This window comes from Leptonychotes weddellii, chromosome 3 (genome assembly GCF_054177405.1).
Source record: "Leptonychotes weddellii isolate Sample4059 chromosome 3, ASM5417740v2, whole genome shotgun sequence".
Classification (NCBI taxonomy): Eukaryota; Metazoa; Chordata; class Mammalia; order Carnivora; family Phocidae; genus Leptonychotes; species Leptonychotes weddellii.
The window spans coordinates 36,731,071-36,758,215 of NC_138371.1; the positions used below are offsets into that span (position 1 = coordinate 36,731,071).

The following is a 27,145-nucleotide window of genomic DNA, read 5'->3' on the forward strand; positions in this document are numbered from 1 at the left end:
GTCTGTTTTCCTCTGTCTTTTTCCATGACTATATCTACTGCCTCATCTTGATTTATAAACAAAACCTGGAAAACCTACAAAAATAAGTGTTTTGTGGTTTATCTAGGAATAATACAGAAAATATTGCTGTTATTTTTGGTGAAGAAAATCATGTATAGTTTATTTCAACCTAAATAAAATGCGAATTTTGTTTAAAAAAAAAAAGCTGTAAATAAGCCAAATGTCCATTGACTGTTATCAACAAATCATGAGGTATTGATATTATGAACTATACAGTAGTGAAAATAAAAGAATTGCATAAATAAGCAAAAACCTGGAAAAATGTTAAGGATATACTATTGAGAGAAAGACACAATAGAATGTATGCAGCTTGATTACATTTAAACAAAATCCAAACTTTGTGTAGATCCTAGTACACATGAAAAAAGGAAAACCTCACAGGGTAAATGTTACGGTGTAAGGTCAGTTACTGCTGCTCAGAGGATAAAGGAGGTTATGCTCAGGAAGAGTCATGTGAAGACTTCTGAAATACTTTTTTTTTTTAACCTATTTGAAAAATACAGGGGAATCCACTTCACAATGATTTATATTTTATGCAATTTTCTCTGTCATATTTCACAATAAAAATGCTTTTAGAAAGCATTTTATAAAATACTGTGGTTAGATGCAACCAACTCCATGTCTAAATAATATAAATATGGATATACATATATTACTTGACATTTCTACATTGTGCTATTATAGCTTATTTTCATATTTTTGTTTATCTTCATTTTAAGAAATATCTAGGTATATCTATTCAGGTTTTAGTCGTGCATGTTAAACATTTACAATATAGATTCAAAAGGAATGGGATGGAATAGTTTGTAATTCTTCATTATGTTAAGTTACTGGATATAAAACATGTTTTGTTTTTCATTGTGTTCTGCTGACATGGAGTTCTTAGAATATGTAAAATTCTAGAAAAAAAAGGAATACTTTTAAGCTGCCGAATCTGGTGTGTTAAAATCATTTATCTCCAAAATTCATTGAATAGATTTGGCCCTATTAAAATATTCTTAAATCAACTATGTGGCCCCAGTTTGTTGACAACATGGAATATTTCCAAGTCTTTAAGAGCCTCTCTAAATTTTGCACAAGTTTTAGTTATAATTATGTTTTTTAAGCTTACACTCTGTCAACTACTGGGATTCAGATGTATGTTAGGATTTGTGAGAAAATGGTTGGGTATCTAACCAAGACTCTGTTAGGATGGGAAACTGGTTGCATATTGAAAAAGAATGCACTCTGATATTAACATACAGTGAGTACTATGAGAAAAGTATCATAAATTAATGATCAAGAGTGCAGGTTCTAAATCAAAAGCAAGTTTAAACTTGTCTCCTCCGTTTCTGTTTTTCATGACTTAGAGCATGTAATTTACTCTTTTAGGGCCATATTTCCCTCATATATAACATTACACATTCATAGTGTCTAATACAATTATTTTGAGTATTAAATAAGATAATGTATTATAAAGATTAGCTAAATGTCAGGTATATAGCAACCTCTCAATAAGTTATGGCTATATTTATAATGTTTAATTTGAGACCTACTCACATAATAGTTTCTCACTGTTCAGAGGGTCAAACCAACTAAAAAGTATAGAGTGTGTCTATGGCTCATTGACCACAATGCCTCATCCACATTTAGGTTCAAGAGTCCAAGCTGGAAGCCTTGGGAAGAGATGTTGAAGGACAGTATAAATGAGAGGACTTAAATGTTGGGGATTATTTGGTCTTTGTTGGATTTCTGTGAAAAACGATATGTTAATGTTAGAAATAGTTGGGAACAACAGTAAGGGGAACTAGAACTGTGTAGTAAGTGACAACGTGCACTACTGCGAAGCATGTAGTACATACACATAGAACATAGAGCACAAAAAGCTGAAGGTGATGTATTTGAAACTAAAGATGATAGAAGGTCTAATATCCAAACTGAGATTCCAGAATTAAAATGATATTTAGGTTTTTTTCATGGTAAAGATGAAGGTAGTCTCTAAGAAAAATGACCTATGTCTTAGATGGCCAAATCTAAGATAAGCTTCTAAAATTGGAAGGTATATGAATGTCTTATGACCAGCATGATTCTAGACATAGTCCTACATTCTCTCCAAAATTACTGATCAATTCCAATATTATAAAGTTAGAATAGTATGAGAAGATGAGTTCTTCAGGACTTAGAGAAGGCAAAACAAATTTCTGAAGAGTCACTAATCACAGTAGATTTAAAATATGGAATTCTTGCTTAATAGCATCAGTGATTTATAATATGGTTTAGCAGTCAGTATTGGCTAGGTTATAATAACAAATGACTCCAAAATGTGATTTATTTATAAAAACATAGTCTTCTCACTTGTACTCTATGACCAGCTACAGCTCTAATTCATACTGCTTTTTCTCTGAGATCTTAGCTGAAAAGCAACCTGTATGCATACACACACATAATAACATATGCATATATACTAAAATATATGTGTGTTTTTGAAATATGTATATATTAAAATAAAGAAAGCACCCCTTTCTTTAGGTTAAATCTAATTTTTGTTTTGTTAGTCTTTTTCTCTTACTTTTAAAGTAATACAGTAGAGAATTCAGCACACCAAAGTACCTATATATTTGTCAAATGATTATTATGCTGCTCTTCTATACTTTAATCAAAATAATACGGTATTGCATGAAGATAGTAATATACTGGATTCAGCCCTCTGTTGCATACTTTAATCCTTTTCCTATATCTATGGTAATTGGACACCTTAACCCATTTACTCCAATTTGGTCATCTGCTTCAAAAGAAGAAAACAGTATACACCTTTTTTTGGTAACCTATCTTAGGGTAGATATAACGGGAAATGATGATAACCAATCCTAACTCTGTAACCTTATTTTAAGCAGTTCTTTTTTTTTTTTTTTAATTTTATTTATTTATTTGAGAGAGAGAGAATGAGAGACAGAGAGCATGAGAGGGAGGAGGGTCAGAGGGAGAAGCAGACTCCCTGCCGAGCAGGGAGCCCGATGCGGGACTCGATCCTGGGACTCCAGGATCATGACCTGAGCCGAAGGCAGTCGCTTAACCAACTGAGCCACCCAGGCGCCCTAAGCAGTTCTTTAGTACAAGAATTAAATAGCAAGCCAGAAACCTATTGAAGCAGAAATTTTTCGTGGGAACTTTTTACACATTTCATGCTCTATTTATTGTAATAATGTAAACAATGTGTTTTTACAAAAGGGGCACATACTTGTTGATGACTTATTTGATAGCCATAGTAAATAGTCACAATTTCTTTCTATCTCTGTTTTTTCTTCAAGAGAACAAGAAAATGAATCTTTGAATACATGGTCAGTTTTAAAGGAGTTTCATGATGCTGAAGCAGAATTTGAACAAAGGCCTCTTGAAACAATGACTTGAAGACTCTATTTTTCACTTGCTTACATGGAATTAGTCACTAATGCCTTTGACTGCTAATTTATTTCTGCAAGATTATAAAATTTGTGATGCAAAGGCCTTTAGGCTGTTCACTGTTTCATGGAAACACGGTATTTCAGAACGTAAGAAAGAAGCTTTAATGTCTACTAAAAAGCATTATTAGACTACCTTTTAGACAGGGATTCAAAGATGTAATGGTTGGGATAAGATTCTCCCTGACCTTTGACCCCAGAAAACTTTTCACAGGTGAATTCTAATTTCCCCTCCTAACTTCCAGAGTCCAAAACTTCCTTGCCATAGTTTCAAACTCTCAAAACACAAAATTAGAAAAATTTTGCATAGTGGATATAAGAAAAGCAAAATTCAAACTTGGTGGTAGTACATGAATTAACTTGATACCATTGTATAAAAATAAAAAACTAAAAACTCTGGTAGTTATGCAGTGCTGTATTTCAGAAAACCCATCTGCTACCAAATTTGCTTGTAGCAAACAACAGTGGAACATGGCCAATTGATGAGTCATACTGTAAAATGGGAAAATCACTGAAAGTCCTTTGGAAATATTTTATAGCAAATGTAAAGTCAGTAGATGCTTCTAGCTGTGCATGTAATATACCTGCAATATTTCTGAAAATGTTAATAGTATCACTACAAATATAAGATTCACTTTACTAAAACACAATTTTTCTTGAAACCAGCGACTTCTTAAGTTTATAGGTAATAAAACAAACTTTAGCTTATAAGCCATTATTGAAAACAAAGAAGTATCTGAAAATAATAGACTATTAAAATATTAGATAATGATTTAGTGATTTTTTCTTCCTGACAACCCCACCGCAATACTACAAAATAAAATAGCGTGAACAATGAATGTAACTATTTTCTAACTCAAGAATCTTTTCAGGACAAGGAAATATATTTTTTAAGGTCTATATAAAATTGTGTGTGCAAAAATGAAGGGACATGTTCTCTTCTTTGTAACTTCCTTCTCAATTCTTTACTAATACCCATTGTAATTGTCATAACAAGTTACCACAGATTAAGTGGCTTGAACAACAGAAATTTATTTCTCACAGTTCTAGAAGCTGGAAATCCAAGATCACAACAGATTTGGCCTGTCTCCTTGGCTACCAGATGGCCTCTTTCTCACTGTGCCTTCACATTTTTTTTTTTTTTTCTCTGTGCACATGTGGAGAGAGTGAAGTGTCTGGTGTTTTTTCCTCTTTTTCAGTCCTATTTGATTAGGGCTTTGCCTTTATGACCTCATTTAACCTTAATTACCCCCTCAGGGACCCTATCTCTAAATACAGTTACGCTGGTGGTTAGAACTTCAACATATGAATCGGGGGGGCACAATTTAGTCTATAATACATACTATTCAATAGGAAAAGTTCTTTAGAAGAACAAACCTTAATATTGATGATCCATAAAGTCTACCAATCAACAGTAGTCAACCAACATGACAGATGACTAAATTTTGTTAGCAAATCAATTTTCCAAACTTGTAATAACATCAATCCCAGTTTAAAGCAAGAGTTTCTACATGATTTTTAATCTATTTGCTAAACCAACCAACTAATCAAAAGCAAAATGAAACAAAATCAGCCTCCCTCTTAAATATTACTTAATTTTTCAGTATGACTTGATTTTTATCACTAAAGCAAATAAAAATAATTATAATCTGATCATGCTTTTATTCAAACATCATTGCTGCCTTGAGAGATCCTTTTATTAATCGACCCAGATGAGGACTGTATTTAAAACCGTTAGAATGCCACAGGTATAAACATAAATAACTAAAATGTGGAAAAAGATATAGATGTGAGCAATCAATTTATTTTTCTTAGACCAAAAATTCAGCATAGAGAAGTGGAAGAGATTTGAATTTGAATTTAAAATAATTGAATGTAAAAATATCATGAACTAGGGAAAGTGTTCATAAAATAGGAAAATATTCAAATAATATTATCCTGTATGTGTAGTTTTGAAGTGTAAATAACAGCACATTATATATATATATGTATATATATGCATATATATATAATGGAATATTATTCAGCCATAAAAAAGAATGAAATCTTTCCATTTACCACAACATGGATGGAGTTAGAGAGTATAATGCTAAGTGAAATAAGTCAGTCAGAGAAAGACAAATACCATATGATTTCACTCATATGTGGAATTTAAGAAATAAAACAAATGAGCAAAGGAAAAAGAGAGAGAGAAACCAAGAATCAGATTCTGAACTATAGAACAAACTGGTGGTCATAAGAGGAGAGGTGGGTGGGGAGATGGGTGAAATAGGAAATGAGGATTAAAGAGTACACTTATCCTGATGAAAAAAATGAATAAAAATGTTTTTAAATGATAAAGAATTGCATACAAAATTAACATAATTTTATTTTACTTTCTTAGCTTTAAAAAGATAAAAATTATGAGATGATTAAGAATTTATCTAAGACCAAAAGTTAATACAGTCTAGATTAGAGATTTCAATTAGAAAGGAAGACAACAAGCCTAAATATTTATGCATCTAATAATATGGACTCAAAATATTTAATTGAAAGCTGACATAATTCAGAAACAGATCAACAAATTTGTGATCATATATAAAGTTTTTAATTAATCTTTCTCAGGCATTGATAAAACAATCAAGTCAAATGTTAGTAAGTATACAGAGTATTTCAGAATACAGAGAGAAAAACTACTCTCATTTCCATATATGAACACTATGTCTAGCTAGAAAAAAACACATTCTTATAACGTACATATTGAAAAATTACTAAAATAAAAATATCTTGGGCTATGAAGCAAGTATCTATGAATTTCGAAGAATACATTCATACAAATAATTTTTTCTGACCACAATGGAACTTAGGTGGATAAGAACTTATGAAAGATAAGAAAATCTCCAAGTATCTGAAAATTGAGCATTATATTTCTAAGTAACCAGTTTGCCACAAATAATACTATAGTGGAAATAGGAAATATTTTGAACTGTAGACAAATGAAAAATATGACATATCAACATTTCTGGAATGCAGAATTGTTTAAATAGAATTTTAGTATTGAATTAGTATTTTAGAAAAACAGGGGCTATAACCCATTATATAAGCATTGACCTCAAGAATCTACATAAGGAACACTATACTACACTCAGAGAAAATAGAAGAAATAAAGAGCAGAATCAATGTTTAAAAAAACAATGAAAATTGGCAAGACCATAAGTTACCTCTTTGGAAAGATTAATAAAATTGATAATCCTTTAGCAAGACTAATCTAATCTAATCACTAAAAAATGTGAAAGAGAGATTGAGAGAACAAATTACCCATGATGCTAGAAATTAAAAGGAGGACCATCAATATAGATGCTATGGATATTTTTCAAAAAGAAAAAAAGCAATAATATATTGTCAACACATAACACCTGATAAACCTGAAAATTGAGATTAAATGACCTAAAAATCAATTTAGCAAAACATATCAAAGAATGAATAAAAAGTTTCAATAGCTCTATATCTAATAAATAAACTTAATCAGTAACTAAAAACTTACCTAAAGGGAAAATCTCCAACCCAGTTGCCTTCCCAGGCAAATTTCTTTCAGATGTGTAAGAAATAACATCAAGCTTACATAAAAATTTCAAATAATACAAAAAGAAGGAACATTTTAAACTATGCCATAAGCCCAGCATAATCTTGATAACATAACCTAATATTATAAAAAGTAAAATTAAAGGACTTTCTATCATTACTGTAGATAAAAAATCCCTAAATAAAATATTAGCAAATCAGTGATGTGTAAAAGGGATAATCTATAATGATCAAATGAGCTTTATTTTAATTATACAAGTTCATTTAATATTCAAACTTTAATATTAGTTAATATCATATCAGAATAAAGCACATGATCTTTTCAATTTATATAAAAAGATTGATAAAATTGAGACCCATTTATGATTTTTTAAAAATCTTAGCAATTGTAGAAATATGTTATTTTCTTCCTCATTCTGATCATGGTATTTAAAAAAAAAAAAAACTTACAGCAAATGATATCTAATAGTGAAATATTTAATGCACCCTTCCTGAGACCTAAAATGAGACTATAATAATTGGCCACTTACAGTCAACTTTCTATCGGGGACCCTATCTGGTATAATGAGATCTCTTACTCAAAAAAAGCTATAATAATTGAAAAGAAAAAAGTCATTATTCTAAAATATATTTGCAAGTAGAAAATAAAAGAAAATAATCGATAAACTATAGAAATAATAAGTAAATTTAGCAAGATCACAGGATATGAAATCAAAACAAAACAAGCTTTTACTTTTAAAAACAAGCCATAAATATAAATATAACATTTAAGAAATAACAGTATCATTTTGTTAGGAATCCAGAAGATTCCTTTTATGAAAAATTACAAGATGATTCTAAAATTTTATCAAAACGCTAAGACCCAAAATAGCCAAGATTACCTTAAAGAAAAGTAAAGTTGAAAACCTGAAGTATAAGAACTCTATTTCCCACAAAGTTACACTAATTAAGACAGTATGGTAATGGCAAGGAATTTACAAGGATAGACAACCATACCAATAGAAGAGAGTCCATGTAAACTCACACACATGTGGTCACTTGGTTCAAGATAATCTAGTGGGAAGAGGCTGGCCTTTTGAAAAGTGATGCCATGTCAATTTATATAACCACATGGAAAACCATACCTAACACCATACACAAAAATGAACTCAAGACGAATCGTACACATATATGTAAAGGGTAAAACAATAAATCTCCTGGAGGAAAACATGAGACCATCTTCATGACTACAAGGTAGAAAAACGTTTCTTTAAAATAACACAAAGAGTTAATCATAAAAAGAAAAATTTACAAATTGGACTTTATTAAAATTAATAATTTCTGCTCATCAGCACACATCAACTGGAGAATAAAAAGTAAATTCCAGTCTCCAATATACACAAAGAACTTCTGAAAATCAATGAAAAGTGTACGAAGGTTTGAACTGAGACTTCATGAAGGAAAATATCCAAATATCCCTAGACACATACTCATGTGCTCAGCATCCTTAAACAAGAAAATGCAGATTAAACCCATAATAAATCTATATAACACACACTGAAATGGCTAAAGTGAATATTTTTTTTTAAAGAGCCCTTCCAATACCAAATGTAAACAAGGTCGTAGAACCACTGAAACTCTCATGCATTACTACTAGGAGAAAACAATGGCATAAATACTGTTAAAACCTGTTTTGGGATATCCTCTGAAGCTGAACATAAGCATCTCCTATGATGCAGGAATTTTGTTCTGAGGTATATGCCCAAGGTAAAGAGTGCCTATGTAATTTTAAAGATATGTACAGAATTTCTTTATTATTTTTTAAAACTAACTTTTTTATTGGGGAATAATTGACATACTTTAGGTTCAGGTATATAACATAATGTTATGATACTTGTATACGTAGCAAAATGATCTACACAAGTCTATGTAACGTCTGTCACCATATATAGTTACAGACTTTTTTCTTATGATGGGAACTTTTAATATTTATTCTCAATAGCAACCTTCAAACACACAATACAGCATCATTAACTACAGTCATCATGCTGTACCTTACATCCTTATGACTTAGAAATCTTACAACTGAAAGTATACTTTTGACTTCCTTCACCCATTTAACCCGCTCCCACCCCCTGCCTCTGGCAAACACCAATCTGTTCTCTGTCTCTGTGAACTTGAGTCTTTTTCACATAAAGTCTGGGCACTTTAAAAGGGCTTCTGGACTGGGGCGCCTGGGTGGCTCAGTTGGTTAAGCGACTGCCTTAGGCTCAGGTCATGATCCTGGAGTCCCGGGATCGAGTCCCGCATCGGGCTCCCTGCCCGGCAGGGAGTCTGCTTCTCCCTCTGACCCTCGCCCTCTCATGCTCTCTCATTCTCACTGTCAAATAAATAAATAAAATCTTTAAAAAAATAATAAAATAAAATAAAAGGGCTTCTGGACTGGGCAGGGGCAGGGAAGTCCAAGAACACAGGCTCTTAATAGCCGTGCCTTAGTTTGCCACTGCCCACAGGTGTTGCAGGCATGAACAGCTGGTCTTCATTTTTTCAGGGCTTGTCTCTCAGGTAGCAGTCTCGAAAAATGGAGTACCTGATGGCAAGGTGTGAACTCTGCTCAGGGAGAATTTCCCAGTTTGTGAATTCCCTTCCTGCTGTGAGTCACAGGGCCGGGGTGGGGTTTATGGCAAGATTGTGTCTCAGCCTTTCCTACCCACTTCCCTGTGGGATCCCTCTTATTTGCCTGATGTGCTGAGCCAGTTTTTAGGCTGTTTTCAGAGAAAATCATTGCATATATAGCTGTAGATTCAGTGTGTCTGTGAGAGGTGGTGAATTAGGAACTTATTACGCTGCCATCTAAAACCTGAGCCTATACAGATTTGTTAAGTGTTTTTTTCTCTAATAGACAAAAATTGGAAACAAGTCAATTGTTCATTTACATGTGAATGATACATAAGTTGAGGTATATTCATGTAATCATATACAACAATGGAAATGAATGAACTATTGCTACCTGCAACAATATAGGTAAATCTCAAGACTTATATAGAGCACAAGAAGCCAGAAACAAAAAGAATGCATTCTATATGATTCCATTTATATAAATTTAAAATATATATACATAATATAAGGTGGTAGAAGTTAGAATAGGGTCACAGAATAGTTATTTACTGGTAAGGTACATAAGAGAACTTAACTGGCTTCCAGAAAAGTTCATCTCGATGTCTGTGTTGGTTACGTGAATGTATACATACTCGATATTTCAACAAGCTATACATTTAATATTAGTGCACTTTGTATGTGTTAGACTTCAAAAAATTAAAAATAAAACTAATATTTTTTCTGTATGTTAGGAATGAACAATAAGAATTTAAAATTTCAAAAAATATTATCTAGAAATATCAACATTTTCAAATACTTAGAAATATATCTAATGAGAGAATGTATAAGATATCTGCATAGAAAACTATAATGCAATATTGTACAAACATAGGTAGAACTTAATAAAGGGATATGTTATGGCCTTGAGTTAGAAGCATTAATGTCATGGAGTTGTAAATTATCTTCAAATTAACCTATAAATGACTCAATACAATTGCAATTCCAATCTTAGCAGGCATTTTCTGTGTGTGTATTCATACATATATATGTGTGTGAGTACATGGCAATTTACTAGCTGATTCCAAAAAGAAAATATGGAGGTTTAAAGGACCAAAAATAGACAAGATAATCCTGAAGATGAATCAGAATAGGATAATTGTTATCAAATCCTCAAATCAAGTGAAGTTTAATATATCCATTTATTTCTTATTCAGTAATATTCAAGGGATCCCAGGGTCTGTGGTGCTTTCCATCTTGTGGCTTTGTCATTCCTTGGAGCCCCAGAATCTGCTGGTACCTCTGCCTCAACTAAGAGATGGGAAAAGTTAGAGACAGAATCAACCTGTAATTTTTTTTTAAAATGATCCAGGCCTTTGTATTGTATACATTATTTCAGCTTACCATATTGGTCAGAAATAGGTCTTAGGGACTCATTTAATTGTAAACAAGACTGAAAAAATTACTTTATTTCAACTTTTAAATAGAAGGTGAACGCAAATACTAGAAATCACCAACACTTGAATTCATAGCAATTGATGCCATCATAATGATAATTTTTTTTCCTAGGGGAAATGTTGCCTCAATTAAATCTTACATCTCTTCAGGCTTTTATCACTACCACAATTTCCTAAAAATTTCAAAAGCCTGATGCTTCAAAATGGAGTAGACTTGGTTTGCTGATTTATCAGTTATTATGTAAAATTTCTAAGAACATTGCTATTGCTTGAACACTAATTAGGAAATTCAATTTCAGTGTGAGTTTTTTTTTTTTTTGTCTACTGTTCAGGAGATCAAGAGAAAGAAGTGAGAAATTTGACAAAGTACTAATAACACAAACTTTGTGGAAAATGAAGCAGAAATCCCAAGAAGAGAAATGTTAATGCAAGTGAGCCAAGATTTATTCCAAGTCCTTCAGCAATTAAAATATTTTGCATATGAAAGCCTTTGGAATATTTGCTCTCCTTATTGTAAGCCTCAAATGCATCAGCTTTCATTTTCTAAACTGTAAAAAGGAAACAAACAAATGAAACCAGCTCTACTGTGTTTCATACAGATGTGTCGAGATGCTTAGACTCTGTGTTCTATTTTCCCAAACCAGATGCTTAGGGATATGCCACGAGTGGATGATTTCTTTTTTATCAAGATGTAGTTTCACAGCCTGTTTCTTTATGGATCATGGTATAAAGTAATGGAGAGCCATGTGGTAATACACAGGAAAGATAGTCAAAGAAAAAAATTAAAATAAGGAGATAATTCTAATACATTTTACATTTTCAGTAGTTAAAGTAATACATACACAAAAACATTACTAAAAAAAAAAGGAGAGAGAAATGAAATCTTTTTTTTTTTTTTTAAAGATTTTATTTATTTATTTGACACAGAGAGAGACAGCGAGAGAGGGAACACAAGCAGGGGGGTGGGAGAGGGAGAAGCAGTCTTCCCCGCGGAGCAGGGAGCCCGATGCGGGGCTCGATCCCAGGACCCTGGGATCATGACCTGAGCTGAAGGCAGACGCTTAACGACTGAGCCACCCAGGTGCCCCGAGAAATGAAATCTTATTCAAACCAGAACTGAGCTTATGTAGACAAGTGTTAACTGCATTTTGATGTTAACTTTTTGGGCCCTTTGAGTTATGGAGTTTTCTTTTGTGTGATTACACAACATAGTATTTGTGTTTAATTTAATTTCAGGAGAAAAAAAAACAGATTCAGAGGAGCTTTGCTTTCTAATAACCTAATGAAAAAAATATTTAACGGATTATAAAAATACAGGCCTCAGAATTATGATAGAAATCACCACATCCTATAAAGCCTAAAAGACCCCAAAACCATTTTCTGTTCTTGTAGCATTACTTATTTTCCATGCTCATTAAATTGCATGATAGTCTTATTCACACTCAGTGATTTTTACATTTTTCTCAATTAGACAACAAATATAATGTTTGTGTGGTGTATATCAGGAAAAGGATATGTATTTGGGCATACTCCAGCTAACTGCAAGTGGGCTTCTGCTATTACTTTGCAAATGTATCTCAACCATAGCCCAATAATATTTTCTTGTATACATTTAAAAGTGTACTATTTTACAAAGAAAAGGTATTCAACAAATGGACTCAGTCCAACAAATGTTTATTTTCTCTTTATATGACTACTTTGAGAAAAGCTACATTAATATGTTTGTCAAAAAATCTATTATCTAATTGTGATCATTTCCAGCAATCATCATTTAATATGATGATGAAAATAACTGAAATCTTAAATGAAAAATTCTAGGATTTATAGTTCTCGATTTTAAATTCCCAATGATTTTTTTTAACTGTAAAGTGGTCATAGAATTTAGGAACAAACTATCCATTAATGGGGAATAGAATTAAGTAAAATATAAAACATTTGTAATTTTTGTATAAAACAGGTTTTGGAAAGTTAATTAGACATATAAATTGACCCATAATATATTGAGGCTTGAAAAGAATAAGAGAGCAGATATCAATTTTTTGATATTCCTAGTAGTTTTTTCTACCCCATTTTTCTGAAACATGCAATTTTTTTTTTTTTTTTTAGCTCCAAGCAACTCAAATAGAATCATTTGGTTCTGCAGGGGGTGGCCAGACATAGTTTCTTGACATCCAACAACAATTCTGGACATTCAACAAAGGCTGAACTAATTAGAGTGCTTTCGTGCTAATAAAAATATATACAGGATTAAGGGAATAGTGTCTTTTTTTCACCATAGGGACAGTTTGGTAGATGTGAGCCATTATAGTCCGTAAGACAGGGAGACATAGAGATAGGATACGAAGCATGATGCTTGAGGGCACCATAATTTTTATTTTGGGTATCACAGAAGTGAAAAAGCGTTCAGTGATGAAGATAATAGTTGCTTGGTGGTGGGGAACAGGTCCCAAACATAGATGGGAAAGAATATGACTTTTTGTGATCAGTTTAGGAAAGTTTTATATAAGATCCAGAATTTGAGGTCAATTTAAGCTATGTACAAAAGAGAAATCCAAAGCATTAAACACAATTTACTATAATTAGTGTTGACTCACTCAGAAGAATTTTAGGAATAAGAAATAAAATTTTGAAATATGAAAATGAATTATGAGAAATTAAATTGCTTATAATTACAATGGAATCTTGCTCAGTTTAGGCATTATGACTGAATGCCAAATATACATCCATTCGAATAGATTTTCAGATTAAGGACCGTTAATACCGGGAAATTTTGTTTTTGTTTTGGAGTTTGCATTTTGTTGCTGTTGATTTCAAATTATTCTATTAAGGAATTTTTCAAACATACACAAAAGTAAATAAAATATTATAATGAGCCTCATGTATCCATCAACTAGTTTCAGTGATTATGGCTAAGTTTATGTTTAACTCTCCCAACTCCCTCTTCTCAATTGCATTATTTTGAAGCAATCTCAGAATATTCTATAATTTATCTCTAACTTGTTCATGTTTCTGTCTGCAGCAATGCCTCTGAGTGATAACATGTCAGTACCAATGAGGAAGCCTAGCACCCATATATTGATTTCTAAATACAGTTTTCCATGGAGCGCCTGGGTGGCTCAGTCGTTAAGTGTCTGCCTTCGGCTCAGGTCATGCTCCGCGGGAAGCCTGCTTCTCCCTCTCCCACTCCTCTGCTTGTGTTCCTGCTCTTGCTATCTCTCTCTCCGTTAAATAAATAAATAAAATCTTTAAAAAAAATAATAAATACAGTTTTCCATTTAAATACAAGGCAATCTAAGACCTTGGGGGGAGTCATTGATTCTGGGGCTGAGGTAGAGCCTAAAAATCCATTTGTAACTGCTAAAACAAAAGAAAAACAAAATGATAAGAGAGAGACAACCCAAAAGAGCCCAAGACGGTCTCCACTGGCCAAATTTAGGGTATTAAAATGATAGCAACAGCTTATACATCATGAAATAAAAAAAGAATCTGTAAAGCCACATTGGTAATATTGATAATCCATACGCACATATAAAGTAAAAGCTCTTTCTTACTGGATGCCCAGTCATTAATATAACAAGAATTATAAGAATAGAAAATCCCCACTTTCTTTTCATCCTTGTAATAATTCAGGTAAGAATCACCAAGGGATGCCAACACTAGTAAGGAACAGCATATTTATATGCATTCAAAACATCTCTTTCACATCCAGAGTTAATAAAATTTCAGAACCTTGGTAACAAAGACAAAATATTAAAATGTATTTGAAAGAGAGAGAGAGGGATATAATCTGCAAGGAGGTACAAAATTCAAATGATTGCTGGACACCAGGGATTGAAAGAAATGGGGGAGGCAATATTTTCAAAGATCTCTTAGGGAACAGTACGTTTACCAGCATCAGTTTTAATGATGTGCAAGGAAATTCTAAAAGTAAAAGGTCTTCACATCATGTGATTTTGGTGACGTTACTAGATAGTGGTTAAGAGCATAAGCTCCAGAGAGATGGCATAGTTTGAAATCCTGTCTCAACTGCTGACTAAGCTTAGTCTTAGCAGTTAGCAACATCTTTGCCTCAATTGTCTCATCTATAAAACTGGATAAATAGGGCGCCTGAGTGGCTCAGTCGTTAAGCGTCTGCCCTCGGCTCAGGTCATGATCCCAGGGTCCTGGGATCGAGCCCCGCATCGGGCTCCCTGCTCGGCGGGAAGCCTTCTTCTCCCTCTCCCTCTCCCACTCCCCCTGCTTGTGTTCCTGCTCTCACTCTCTCTCTCTCTGTCAAATAAATGAATAAAATCTTAAAAAAAAAAAAACTGGATAAATAATTGTAATCACTTCTTATGTCTCTTGTGGGTACTTAAAGAGTTCATAAACGTGAAGTGAATAAAATAACTGTGAAGGATAATAGTCACTGCTTGTATTAAAGATTGTTTATTTTAGTACATTAAGTCCTATAGATAGATCCGCCCTACAGAGTAGGATATTTATTTTTCATCTGACCCTTTCAAAATATTATCAATATTTCAGAAGTTAAATATTTATTTAAAATGTTCCTGTTTCAAAAAATATATTATGTATTCATCTAGAATTATTAAAACTAGTGGGGACAAGAATAATGGAGTATTTAACTAAATAGTGGTACAATAAAATGGCAACGTTTTACAGCCATTAAAATGGTAAAATGATGATTTATGCTGTTTTTTAAAAAGGGAAATTATACATAAGGAATCTTAGGAATGGTATGTGTTAAAATCTTAGTATTATTTTTGGATTTTGTTAGTGATGGTATTATTTTCTTCTTGCATCATGCAAGTTCCAAATTTCCTATAATTTTATATGTACACACACACACATACGCATATACATATATAAATTCTAAGAACTGTATCTCTCCTGCCTGTGAGTGTTTAATGGAAATAAAATAATAGGCTCATTGAACCACTACCAAGCACATGCTTTTTCAACATTTAAAAATTTCTGTGTGATTTATTTAAAGAAAGTTATATGCTAATGTATTAGATAATTATACGTTTATATGCAGTGAAGGTATTAAAGTCATCTAAGTTTTGTGAATTAAACTAAGAACAAATTATAGTTATAAATGGTTGGTTTATTATTTATATTCTGTCCTCATATTTCTGTTGAACATTAGTATTAGAACTCAAAGGGAAACTTCAATGTTGTTTCTATACTAAATGAATGTCAGGTATTTACATGGTATGTTCCAGGTAGACCCAGATAATTTTGGTTAATCATTAACCTACATCCCTTGAAACAAACTTGTATTTTAAGTTGATATGTTGCTTAAATGAATAGGATTATATGTCAAATATAATAGACAACCAATCTCTGTAAAGGTGAACTTCTAGAGGATAAATCAATTTTTTAAATGACTGATTCCCTCAAATTCAAAGTTATCATTCTTTAAAATAAATCCATTTCCATTATATGGTTCACTTTCCTCAGCACCTTTTAGGGCATGCAGGAATTAATGGTAGTGGTGACGTTTCTGTTATTGTAGTTAATTTAAGTGATTTATATCTTTTTTACTCTAAAAGTGGCATAGCTTTATTCAAATTTGCAATAAAAAATTATCCATTAGAAGAATTATAGTGAAGTAAAAAAATAAAAATCTCAGAAGAGGCATATGTTTCCCTGAGACTCACAAATAGTCTTTATGTCATTATCCATTTATTAAATTGGCCTATAAGTACATTCTTAAAGTTCAGATGAATGATCTGCTTGCAGTATTAATCCCCCCTGAATATGTTTAGACCAAAGCTTTATGACCTCTATTTATTATGGCAGACAATGCTACCAGAAAATATCCGCTTTTAAAATCTTATTACTGTCAAATTCTTTATCTAGACCAGTGACTTGACATTCTCACATGAATGAGCATTAAAGCTTTTGCCTTTTTAACCTCATGATCCTAGAGCATAAATCATTTATAACAGATTCAATTCTCTGTGTCTTTCCAGTGTTATTGGAGTCTTATCTTTCATTCTGGTCTATGTTTTCAATTTAATGTAGTCCACGTACTTTCTTTCTCTCTTTCTCATTTCCTTCCTTCCATCCTTCATTCCTTCCCTCTCTCTCATATATATATTATGTTTAAAAACATATGTGTGTATGTATATATGCATAAAATATTTCAAGGTAAAAAAGATAAATATAACCATTTATAACTGTTTGTTTTTTAAACAAAGAAGAGGGTATTAACCTTTGTGATGACATAAATCGTGCTATATTTTTATTTCTTTGTTATGTAATTTGAATTTCAGACATTTTGGCAAGTGACTATATACTGAGTTAGTGTTCATGTTTCTTTTGTGTCATAGCATTTGTTATCATGGGGAAAATGAATGAAAGTCTTTTTTTTGCTTTGGTGCCATAAAAAAAAAAGTCCCTGCATTTAAGGAAATAGATACCCCTACGCTTGAAAAATAGACAACCTTACACAAAAGAAAAGATAGAACAAGAATAAGCCAAAGCATTTCTTAAATTGAATGGCTAATTCTTAAGTGGAACACTGACATCATGTAAAAAATAGGTTTTGCCAAAGATAATGACTATATTTGGATGATTTAAATATAATCACTAGAAAGTATGTATATTGAGAGACTCTACATTCTATGTCTTTCTTTAATATAAAAATACCTAGGATGTGCTATACTAAAAGCATAAAGAAGGAAATATAATTGTGTTATTATATATTATTATCACCTATTACTATACTTCGTGTTATATATTATTAAGTTCTATCCTGCTTTATTTAGCATAGTAAAAATGAACTTATTCTCTGATACTTGAATAATATGTGATTCACATTGTTGAAAATAATAACTATCTCAATTGTCCAAATAAGTTCACATTTTTTCCTTCTCAATTTTTTTCCCCGTACAATCTATTGGAAGACAGAGATGTGTTTTTCTTGATCTTACATTTCCATCTTGTCCGCTATTATCATGTTGTTTCTTGTCTAGAGATGCATTTTTACAGTCTTTCTCCTGTAGACAGGCTCAACAGAGGTACGTTCATTTCACAAAAAATAAGAGTTTTAGATAATGATTTTTCATGAAGTTGTTATAGGATATACGTGCCCCAGTTTTATTTTAAGGTGGGCTAGGGATATAGAAGAGAGTGGTATAGTAACTGAAATCTTCCTTTCAAACATTTCTCAAAGGATCTGTAGAAAACCCTTCTTTTCTCATGATTAGGTGTGAATGAAACTCTTCAAAGAAATGTAATATTTCATATGATCAAAATTTCTCTTGATAGTTTTGTGCTGGGTGAGAAACACTATATATTTCATCAATATTATGGATATTTGATATCATAACCAAATTTGAAAAATATGACTTGAAGAAGCAAATAAACTCTAAATGTTTATCTCAAATTATTTTGATGTTGTTCATATAAGATAAATAGCACACAATACTGTCCTAACGAAGAAATTGCAATTAGTCCAGGTTTTATTTGTAAGACTCTTTCACTCGTATTAATGAATTAAAAATGTATTTTTCTGGGCCAAAAGTTTGTCCTAATATTCTCACACCTACAGGATGGATAAATTTGTGGGGTTTTTTTTTTGTTTCATTGAATTCAACATAATGCCATTGATATATTAATATACCTATTCCCCACTACTTAGTGAATATTTACTTATGAGTAGGACATTATTCAGGCAATCTGGCAAGTAATGAGGACTACATCACTGTCAGGGCACTCTTGATGTTTAAAATGATGTGGACTATAGAACTATCTATAACAGAAAGGAAATGAATGAGACTGGCACTGTTCACACAGTTTTAAAAGGCAGAGTTTGACCTAAAGCTGAAGTTGTCATCAAGGATATTTAATTATTTTTTATATTCTCTTAGTTTTGAGTATTAATTTCCTTCTGTGACTTTTTGTTTATATTTCTAATATTTCTAGCATTTGTGTTCTCTTTCTCTCCCTCCCTCCCTCTTTCCCTTCTCTCTCTTCCTTCCTCTATCTCTTACACACACACACACACACACACACTCACACACACATGCCTTGCAAGAAGACTGTCATATTTATTAATCTTTTTCAAATACCAGGTCTGTGTTTTGTTATTTTTATTTCATTATTTTTAGCTCTTAACTCATTTGTTTTCCACCGACCTTTTTTGGCAGGAGGTAAGTTAATTCTTTTTTATAGCTTCCATTGTTGAAAGTCCATTTTTTTATATTGATTCTAATTTTTGACATTATTCACAGTATTTTAGTAAATGATTTCAGAACTGTAAATTTGTTTCTATTTCCTAGTTGCTTATTTCTCTTAAAAATTTTCTCGCTAGTTGTTAAATTTCTTCTATTCTCTGATGTTAATGTTTCAATGACTTAAATGAGATATAGTCCTTATACTGTTAGTCCCTCAACGACCTTGTCAGATTTCGTTCTTCTTGGTATGAAAACTTTTGAGAATTTCTTTTTATTATGCGTTTTCACAGTTTGAAAAGAGCCCTTTTTGGAACCTATGGCACATTCATTGTCTTGCTCTTTCTCTCTTTCTCATAAACAACACACATGCACTTACTATACTAAGCTTATTTCTCTCATATTTGTTTTTAATACAAATAAATCTTAGAGATTTTTCCACATTAGTGTATATAGATATGACTCTATTTTTTTAAAGATTTTATTTATTTATTTGAGAGAGAGAGAGAGAGAAACAGCATGAGGGGGAGAGGGTCAGAGGGAGAAGCAGGTTCCCTGCTGAGCCGGGAGCCCGATGTGGGACTCGATCCCAGGACTCTGGGATCATGACCTGAGCTGAAGGCAGTCGCTTAACCAACTGAGCCACCCAGGCGCCCTTGACTCTATTTTTTTTAAGCTGCATTGTTTTTCATTGTAGGGAGTGCTACAACAAAGTATGTTCTTTCCACCCATTATTTTGACATTTGTGTTACTACTGAAAACAGAAAAATAAACAACATTGTGTATATGTTTATAAATACAAATGGAACTATATACATTGAGTAAATTACTAGCAGTGAAATTGCCCAGTTATCTTATAAAATGTTTCATCAGGTTCTATAGCAGCATGGGGATACCTCTCTCGAAATTCTCACAAGTAGGAACATTATTAAGCTTTTACATTTGCAACTATATAGTCAATAAAAAATAGAACTTCATTATTGTTTGGACTTGGAAATTTGTTAATTAAAAATAGAGTTGAATATTTAAATGTTTCATGGCTTTTCTACTATTTTTTTTCCTGCAAGCTATCTACTTATAAAATTTACCTTTTAAAGTGATTCTTTTTTTCCAGAAAGGGTATGGGAAAAAAATGCATACTTCATATCCCTGCCTAATTATTTCTCTGTTATCCTTTATTCGAAACATAATAGCTATTGAAAGAAATATCTGTATTACTTCATTACCTTTTTGTTTGCCATGATTTTATTTTTTAATTTTTTTATTTGTATTTTTTAAAGGTTTTATTTATTTAGAGAGATAGAGAGAGAGCATGAGTGGGGGATGGGGGCAGAGGGAAAGGGAGAGAGAGAATCCCAAGCAGATTCTCCATACTGAGTGAGGAGCCTGATGTGGGGCTCGATCCCAGAACCCTGAGATCATGATGGGAGCTGAAATCAAGAGTCAAATGCTCAACTGACTGAGCCACCCAAGAGCCCATTTGCCATGTTTTTAGACTGGTGATTTGATTTGGCTTTAGACTTTCAAAAACACAGAGACATAAATAACTATTTAACCAAAAACATAGGAAGTCAGAAGTAGCAATAATAGTAAATTGCATATCATCATGAAGACATGATTTTGTTGTATTTTACAAATATTTATCACAAACCCATTTGTTTTATTTTTATTTTTTTTAAAGATTTTATTTATTTATTTGACAGAGAGAGAAACAGTGAGAGAGGGAACACAAGCAGGGGGAATGGGAGAGGGAGAAGCAGGCTTCTCACGTAATAGGGAGCCCGATGCCGGGCTCGATCCCAGGACCCTGAGATCATGACCCGAGCCGAAGGCAGACGCTTAACGACTGAGCCACCCAGGTGCCCCACAAACCTATCTATTTTAAAGGCAATATAATTTTAGTAAGCAACTTCATGCCTGAAGAATTAACAATTTTATTTATGACATTTTTCCCTCAGCTTTTTGATATACAAATATTTCTGAGATGCCGTGTCATGCATGTCATGAGTATATCTTATATACCATGGATATACATATTATGGTATGACATGGTATATCATAGACAAAGTAGTTTACCAAAAAACTATTATAGACACACTAATCAGCAGAAATTTTTCCATTAAAAAATCCATATGGATAGGGAGAACATCGGGGAATAGAAGATTTGACATTTTTCAAGTAGTCACACTTATATACCTATCCTTAGGTTTGGACTGTCCTGCTCACTTGAAAAAAAATTTACAGTGATTTCTTCATCACATAAAAACTTCTGAGTCTATGAATATAGAATAGAAATGCTGCCCAAATAATTTCATTTTTTCCCCATTCATTATTTACTTAAAGTAAATTGATGGACTTGTGGAATGCTTTGAGAACCCATGAACAAATAGAAATAGTCCCTTATGGATATTTCTCCCAATAAAAGATGAAAGGATATCATTCTGTCAGTGAACAAAATCAGTTATAGTAGCTCAACATAGGATATGAACTCTAAAAAGAACTTTTGTTCATCTGTGGAGAAAGCCATACTATTTTGGAAACTAATCCAGAGATGAAAATCAAACCAAAACCCCCAATTGTTATAGACCACAAATATATATTAGTGATATTTTTTTATAAATTAATGAATAACGTTTTCATCCAAAATTTTAGCTGAAAATAAAACTTTAGAATATAATTTGCAGTATTATTTGTTACCTATAATGTATAAGAATTCAAGTGCAGTGCTTTTCTTCATTAATGACAGAAATTAATAATGATCTTATATGGCTATATTGTGAACTTATTAATATACTAAGCAGTTTTTTGGGGGTTTTTTTGTTTCATTCTTTATATTTTGTTGTCCTGAGGTTGTTGAGATATATATACATATATATATATATATGGATCACTGCTATTACAAAACCCCTAGTATTTTAAGACATGTTAAAGTCATTATAAATATTTGTTTTATTTAGAGGTTGTCATTTGCTCATACTAAATATGAGAATATTTAATTCATCTCAAGACAAAGAATATAAGGTTGAAAACTTTAAGACTATCAGCCAAGGGCATCTATTTGATCATTAGATCAAATTGAGGAAAGCATGGACTTTACCCTTAAGAACTTCCGAAGTTGAAGAGATAAGCACATAAACATTTTGACTATAATCCAAGTGTAATCAGGGCTAGGTAGACATCTATAAAAATTGTCACTTGAAACCACAGAATATTGTGTTTAACTTTGCTTTACACAAAGTTGATGATGATTTCAAAGAGGAGGTAATGCTTGATTTAGTTTGTGGACAAAGATTTTGTAGGCAAAGAGAGACACAAGCCATGGGATGGCAAATCCACTGATTTTGTGGCACTGCTCTCCTCAGTTTCCCCTGGTAGATATTTCTTCACCCTTCTCATCCTACAGGACTACAGGCACATATCATCATTAGAGCACAGCTTGCACACAAATAAATGCTGAGTTGTTTGTCCTGGGCTACATAATGGCGCACCTGCATGGAAGTTAATACTGGGTTCAGAATTCTTCAATTTATTCTCTAAGTCTGGAGGGAAGGTAAATGTCCATGTAATTATATGGATATTGAACTGGAGTAGGAAAAAAACAGAAGAAAGAAGTTAAAAATTATCAGAAAATAATCTGGTTGCAAGATGACGTAAAATGAATTGTCTGTTTTGGATAGACATTACATACAGCTTGAAAGACATCTTATTGATTGGCATGTAGTGATTGGCATGTAGTGTGCATCTAGTGCAGTAGCAGACTGGACTTCTGCAGCAAGAAGACCAGGAATTGAATACTTTGGTACTTAACCAATTATAAAGCGTGGAACATTCATATCTTCAAAATTCAGTTTCTTCCTTTCTAAAAATGGAATAATGTGTTGTTGTTGTTTTTTTTAAATTTAGAGATTTACTCTAAGAATTTAGTAAATAAAATATAAGTGCATGGCATGGAACAGATATTCAGTAAAAGTTTGTTAGAACGATAAATGAACAAAAGAGAGGGAAAGAAGCAACTAGAGCTTTGAGGTTAGAGACCATTAGAGCTTTATTTCTGATTATTTGTTATTTGCCCATTTGTTGGCCCTAAGTAATAGCTTATTACACATCTCCTCCCATTGACTATATAAACATGTACAGAACAGCCATATGGTCAGTTCCAGAAATGCTAATAATCTATACTTCATCTACTCATTTTGCTGTGCTTCATACTAAAGATGCCTTTTCTTTGGGACATGTCTTCATTTTTGGCTATTTTTTTAGATCAAAAAGTCTTTGGAGCCAACTGTTTAGATTTTGTATTTGTGTCTCCTTTGACTTTTCTTCTGCTTCTGACAGACTTGGCAACTGGAACTTACCCCTGAGATTTGGGTAGGAATTTCTCCATTTTGAAGTACCATTTGGCAAATTGATCTTTTCTTCACATATGGCCAAAGCAGTTGAGTTGGAGATTAAGGGGTAGCCATTTCTGAACCTTTTCCTTGTAGAGCTGGATTGAGCCGGATTAGGTCTTAAGCCTTTCATCTACTTCTCCCATTAAATTCTATCAAAAGAAGCTATATTAGTGAGGGACTAGAATTTACAATAGCATTACTTTATTAGCTTTGATATACAATCAAGGTCATGGTGTAGGAAAGAAAGAGGATAAGTCAGCACTGGGGTAATGAGGAGAGAAAGAACAGGATATCTAAACATTTACTTTTATTATTAAGGATAGTCTTCGAAAAAGGCAGTATTATATTATATAGTAATGACTTTCCAAATGCAACTGTTATTTCTGATAAAGGAAATTTCTTATAAAAAAGCAAAAAGATATTTTTTGGACTACAAGTAGCCTCAAAATTAATTATGACATATTATGTTATCATATATAATCACACTGTAGCATTCATATTTTCAGAAGAGTTTTGACTAAGTATGATGGTTATACATTGCCTTTTTTCTCTTCCCCCGTGTCATGTTTGGCAGCGGTTTTATCCAAGGCATCTCCCTCACTTTCAGTTTTTGGGAAATAAGCTTCAAATGTTTATCTTGACTCCTTTCAAAGAATACTTCAATACATGTTTATTTTAGGTCAAATTTCTTTTAATTTAGAGTTAGGATCCTCAGCATCTAATTTCAATGGAAAGTTCCCTCAAACCTACCAGTGCTTCTCATTTATTCACTATAAAAAATGATGTAATACTTAATGTATCCAATCATGTAGTTTTGTTCCTTTATAAATCAAACATGCAAACACAATGAATAAATAAGCAGTCAGTTGGTAGATTCATGGCAATGAAAGGGGTGTAGAACATTTGTTCAGCTTGACAGGTACAAACATTTCTCTACTGATGATTTATATAAATGTCCAAGGTGTATTCATTTTACTGAGAGAAAAAAAAATGCAGAAACCATAAAGTGCAAGGGAAAGTGTGTGTTATTGGAAGATCTGATATTATATATAAGTTATAACATGAATATTTCAGAGTGACTTTGATAGTCCTACAACTGTAGTTTCTCAAAAAGAGAACCTAGAATAGTCTCTGTGATTATTTAAATACAAATCCAACCCAAGGTTGCAATATATTATTTTTATAGTTTTCTGGTGCTAGAGAGTTTAAGTAGAAATATTTCTAAACCTATCAAATGTCTAAAACCACAATATAAAGCTTACAAAGATCTATGATATGGGAGGAATACATATGCAATCAGGTATCCTTGATCAAATTTAGGGAAGAAGAAAATTATACTTCTAATACAAAGATCCCTGAGAGGAAATATCTCAATTTCTTCAATAAAAATGCTGAAAGCACTGAAGACAAAAATATCTCCTAACTATCAAATGTGTTACTGCTATAATTTGTATTGTTAATAGAATGTTTGGTTTCTATACAACTGGGAATAAAAAGATTTCTGTTTAACATAAAAACAAAGAAAAGTGCACTTTGATATTACCTTGGAAAGTACAGCATGAGACAAAGCTTTAGAAATATTATAGCAGGACACAAAATTGAGGGAAAGGAGGAGAGTGAAACAAGAAAGGAGAGAAGGATAATGCAAAGAGGTTGTATTCAGTTGGTCACCCTGAGGACAACTGGTGCTGATTTGCTTTAGGTCATTATGAGGAGTCTTATAATACATCAGGAATTTTCTGCTCTGGAGAGCAATAGATGGAGGTTTTTATCTATTGGTTGCAGTCCCTGAAAAGTCAATTGTTACCCCAAAGATCTTGAATCTCCAGTACTTCTGGACTGTTCATACCTCCTCTCTTTTAGGATAGTCTAGGTTTGTCGGTGGCTCTAGTGGTTTGGAGTAGTAAGAATGCTTTGATGTTTTCTTCATACTTTGCTTCCCCATTCTTTCCTGACCTTCCTCCTCTGGTCATGGGATAGGGAGAAAGAATGCATAAGAAAAAGGTAATGTCTATTCATTTAATTAAGAAAGATTGTAATCCCTCCTTGGTGGGCCCATGTCTATGGGCTAGATGTGGGCAGAAAATGGCTCATTCCTGTACAGACCCCTAGAAATTGGTTTTCTTTTGTGCTACCTGGCAGTCCCTTTCATCTGACCCATACCTCTTAGCCTGCCCACAACAGCTTCGTACAACTTCACACACCCATACTAACATTGTTTGAACAAGGTCTAAGTTCCTGATCTCATCTACTTTCTTCAGTCAGTTCTTGCACTCTAAGACCCCTCGTTTTTATCACTTACAGGCCTCGAGAAGTGCTGGGACCAGTGGTAGCAAATCTGCCCTTTCTCTATGTGGAAGTTCTCAAATGTATGTCCTTCCAAGATTTGGAGAGCTAGTGAAATGGTTGCTGGGTTATGCTACCCAGATCGCCCTCAAAAAATGAGCTTACTCCTGTAGCTGCTAGGGTTGTTGCTGGACAATGGCCTTTAGTTCTTGGCCTTCTTAGGAATTTTCTGGTTAAATGCTCTGTCCAAAATTGTGCCTCCTTCAGGTGCAGTCTACATTCAGTAACTTCACATTGTCCAGGTATAAAGGTATGACCCTTCAATTTAACTTAGGTCAACTCTGAAGATCCATCTTACTTAACAGCTTTGTGTAGGGTTGATTGGGTCCTTCATTGTAATTGCCTTGTACCACAACTCAACTTCTCCCTCTACCCATTCTTAATTCCTTGCCCTGACTTCCATAGGTGTTGGTCTCAGTAGTGCTTCCTAGTAAACATCCTTTTATTCTACAAAACTTGACCTGATGACAATGGTAAAAACTCCTCCACTCTTGAGGGTAGGGAATACCTCCTTTCCAGAACACCGTACTACCCCAAAGAGACACCCTTCTTTCTGGCATGGAGGTGGAGTGAGGCTAGTGAATTTAGTACCAGTTTTGTAGCTCTAAAGAAGTCTCATGGAGTAGAGGCTGTTATCTCTAGTATCTATCTGAACATAGAATTGGGGAATAATTTTCCTTTTTTTTGTCCTCAAAAAAAAGCCATTGTGTTAGTCCCAGTTACCAGACAATAGAAAAACCCTCAACATCTGGTTACCTTTGATTTTTTTTCTCTTCTTCCTTATGAGGGCACCAGCAATTGGATGCAAGTTTGTTTGTTTTTCTCCTTCAAGACAACAAGGAAATATTTACTTTCATTATAATTATGAAACTACAATAGCCAATTAAATTGAGCATAAGTTATCTAATGCTAGATTTATGCACATGTTCAACACATATTAACATTTAAGTGTGTTTATGTATATAATAACAATCATTAGCAACACAATTGAATATGTCTTAACTTTTACTAAGCTTAAAAACATTTAAATCAGTTTCTCATATTTTTCTTCAATAAGCAAACAAAAATACACTATTTCTTAAGTGATCTTTCAGATTTTCATTATAACATGTTACTACTTCTCTGCTTGTATGTTTAAT

General features: G+C 32.8%; 1 pseudogene; it reads left to right on the forward strand.

Moving 5' to 3' along the window:
- LOC102742541 (52 kDa repressor of the inhibitor of the protein kinase pseudogene) overlaps window positions 1–26,105 on the forward strand; it is a 28,464-nt pseudogene extending 2,359 nt beyond the window's left edge.
- Window positions 26,106–27,145: the final 1,040 nt, after the last annotated feature.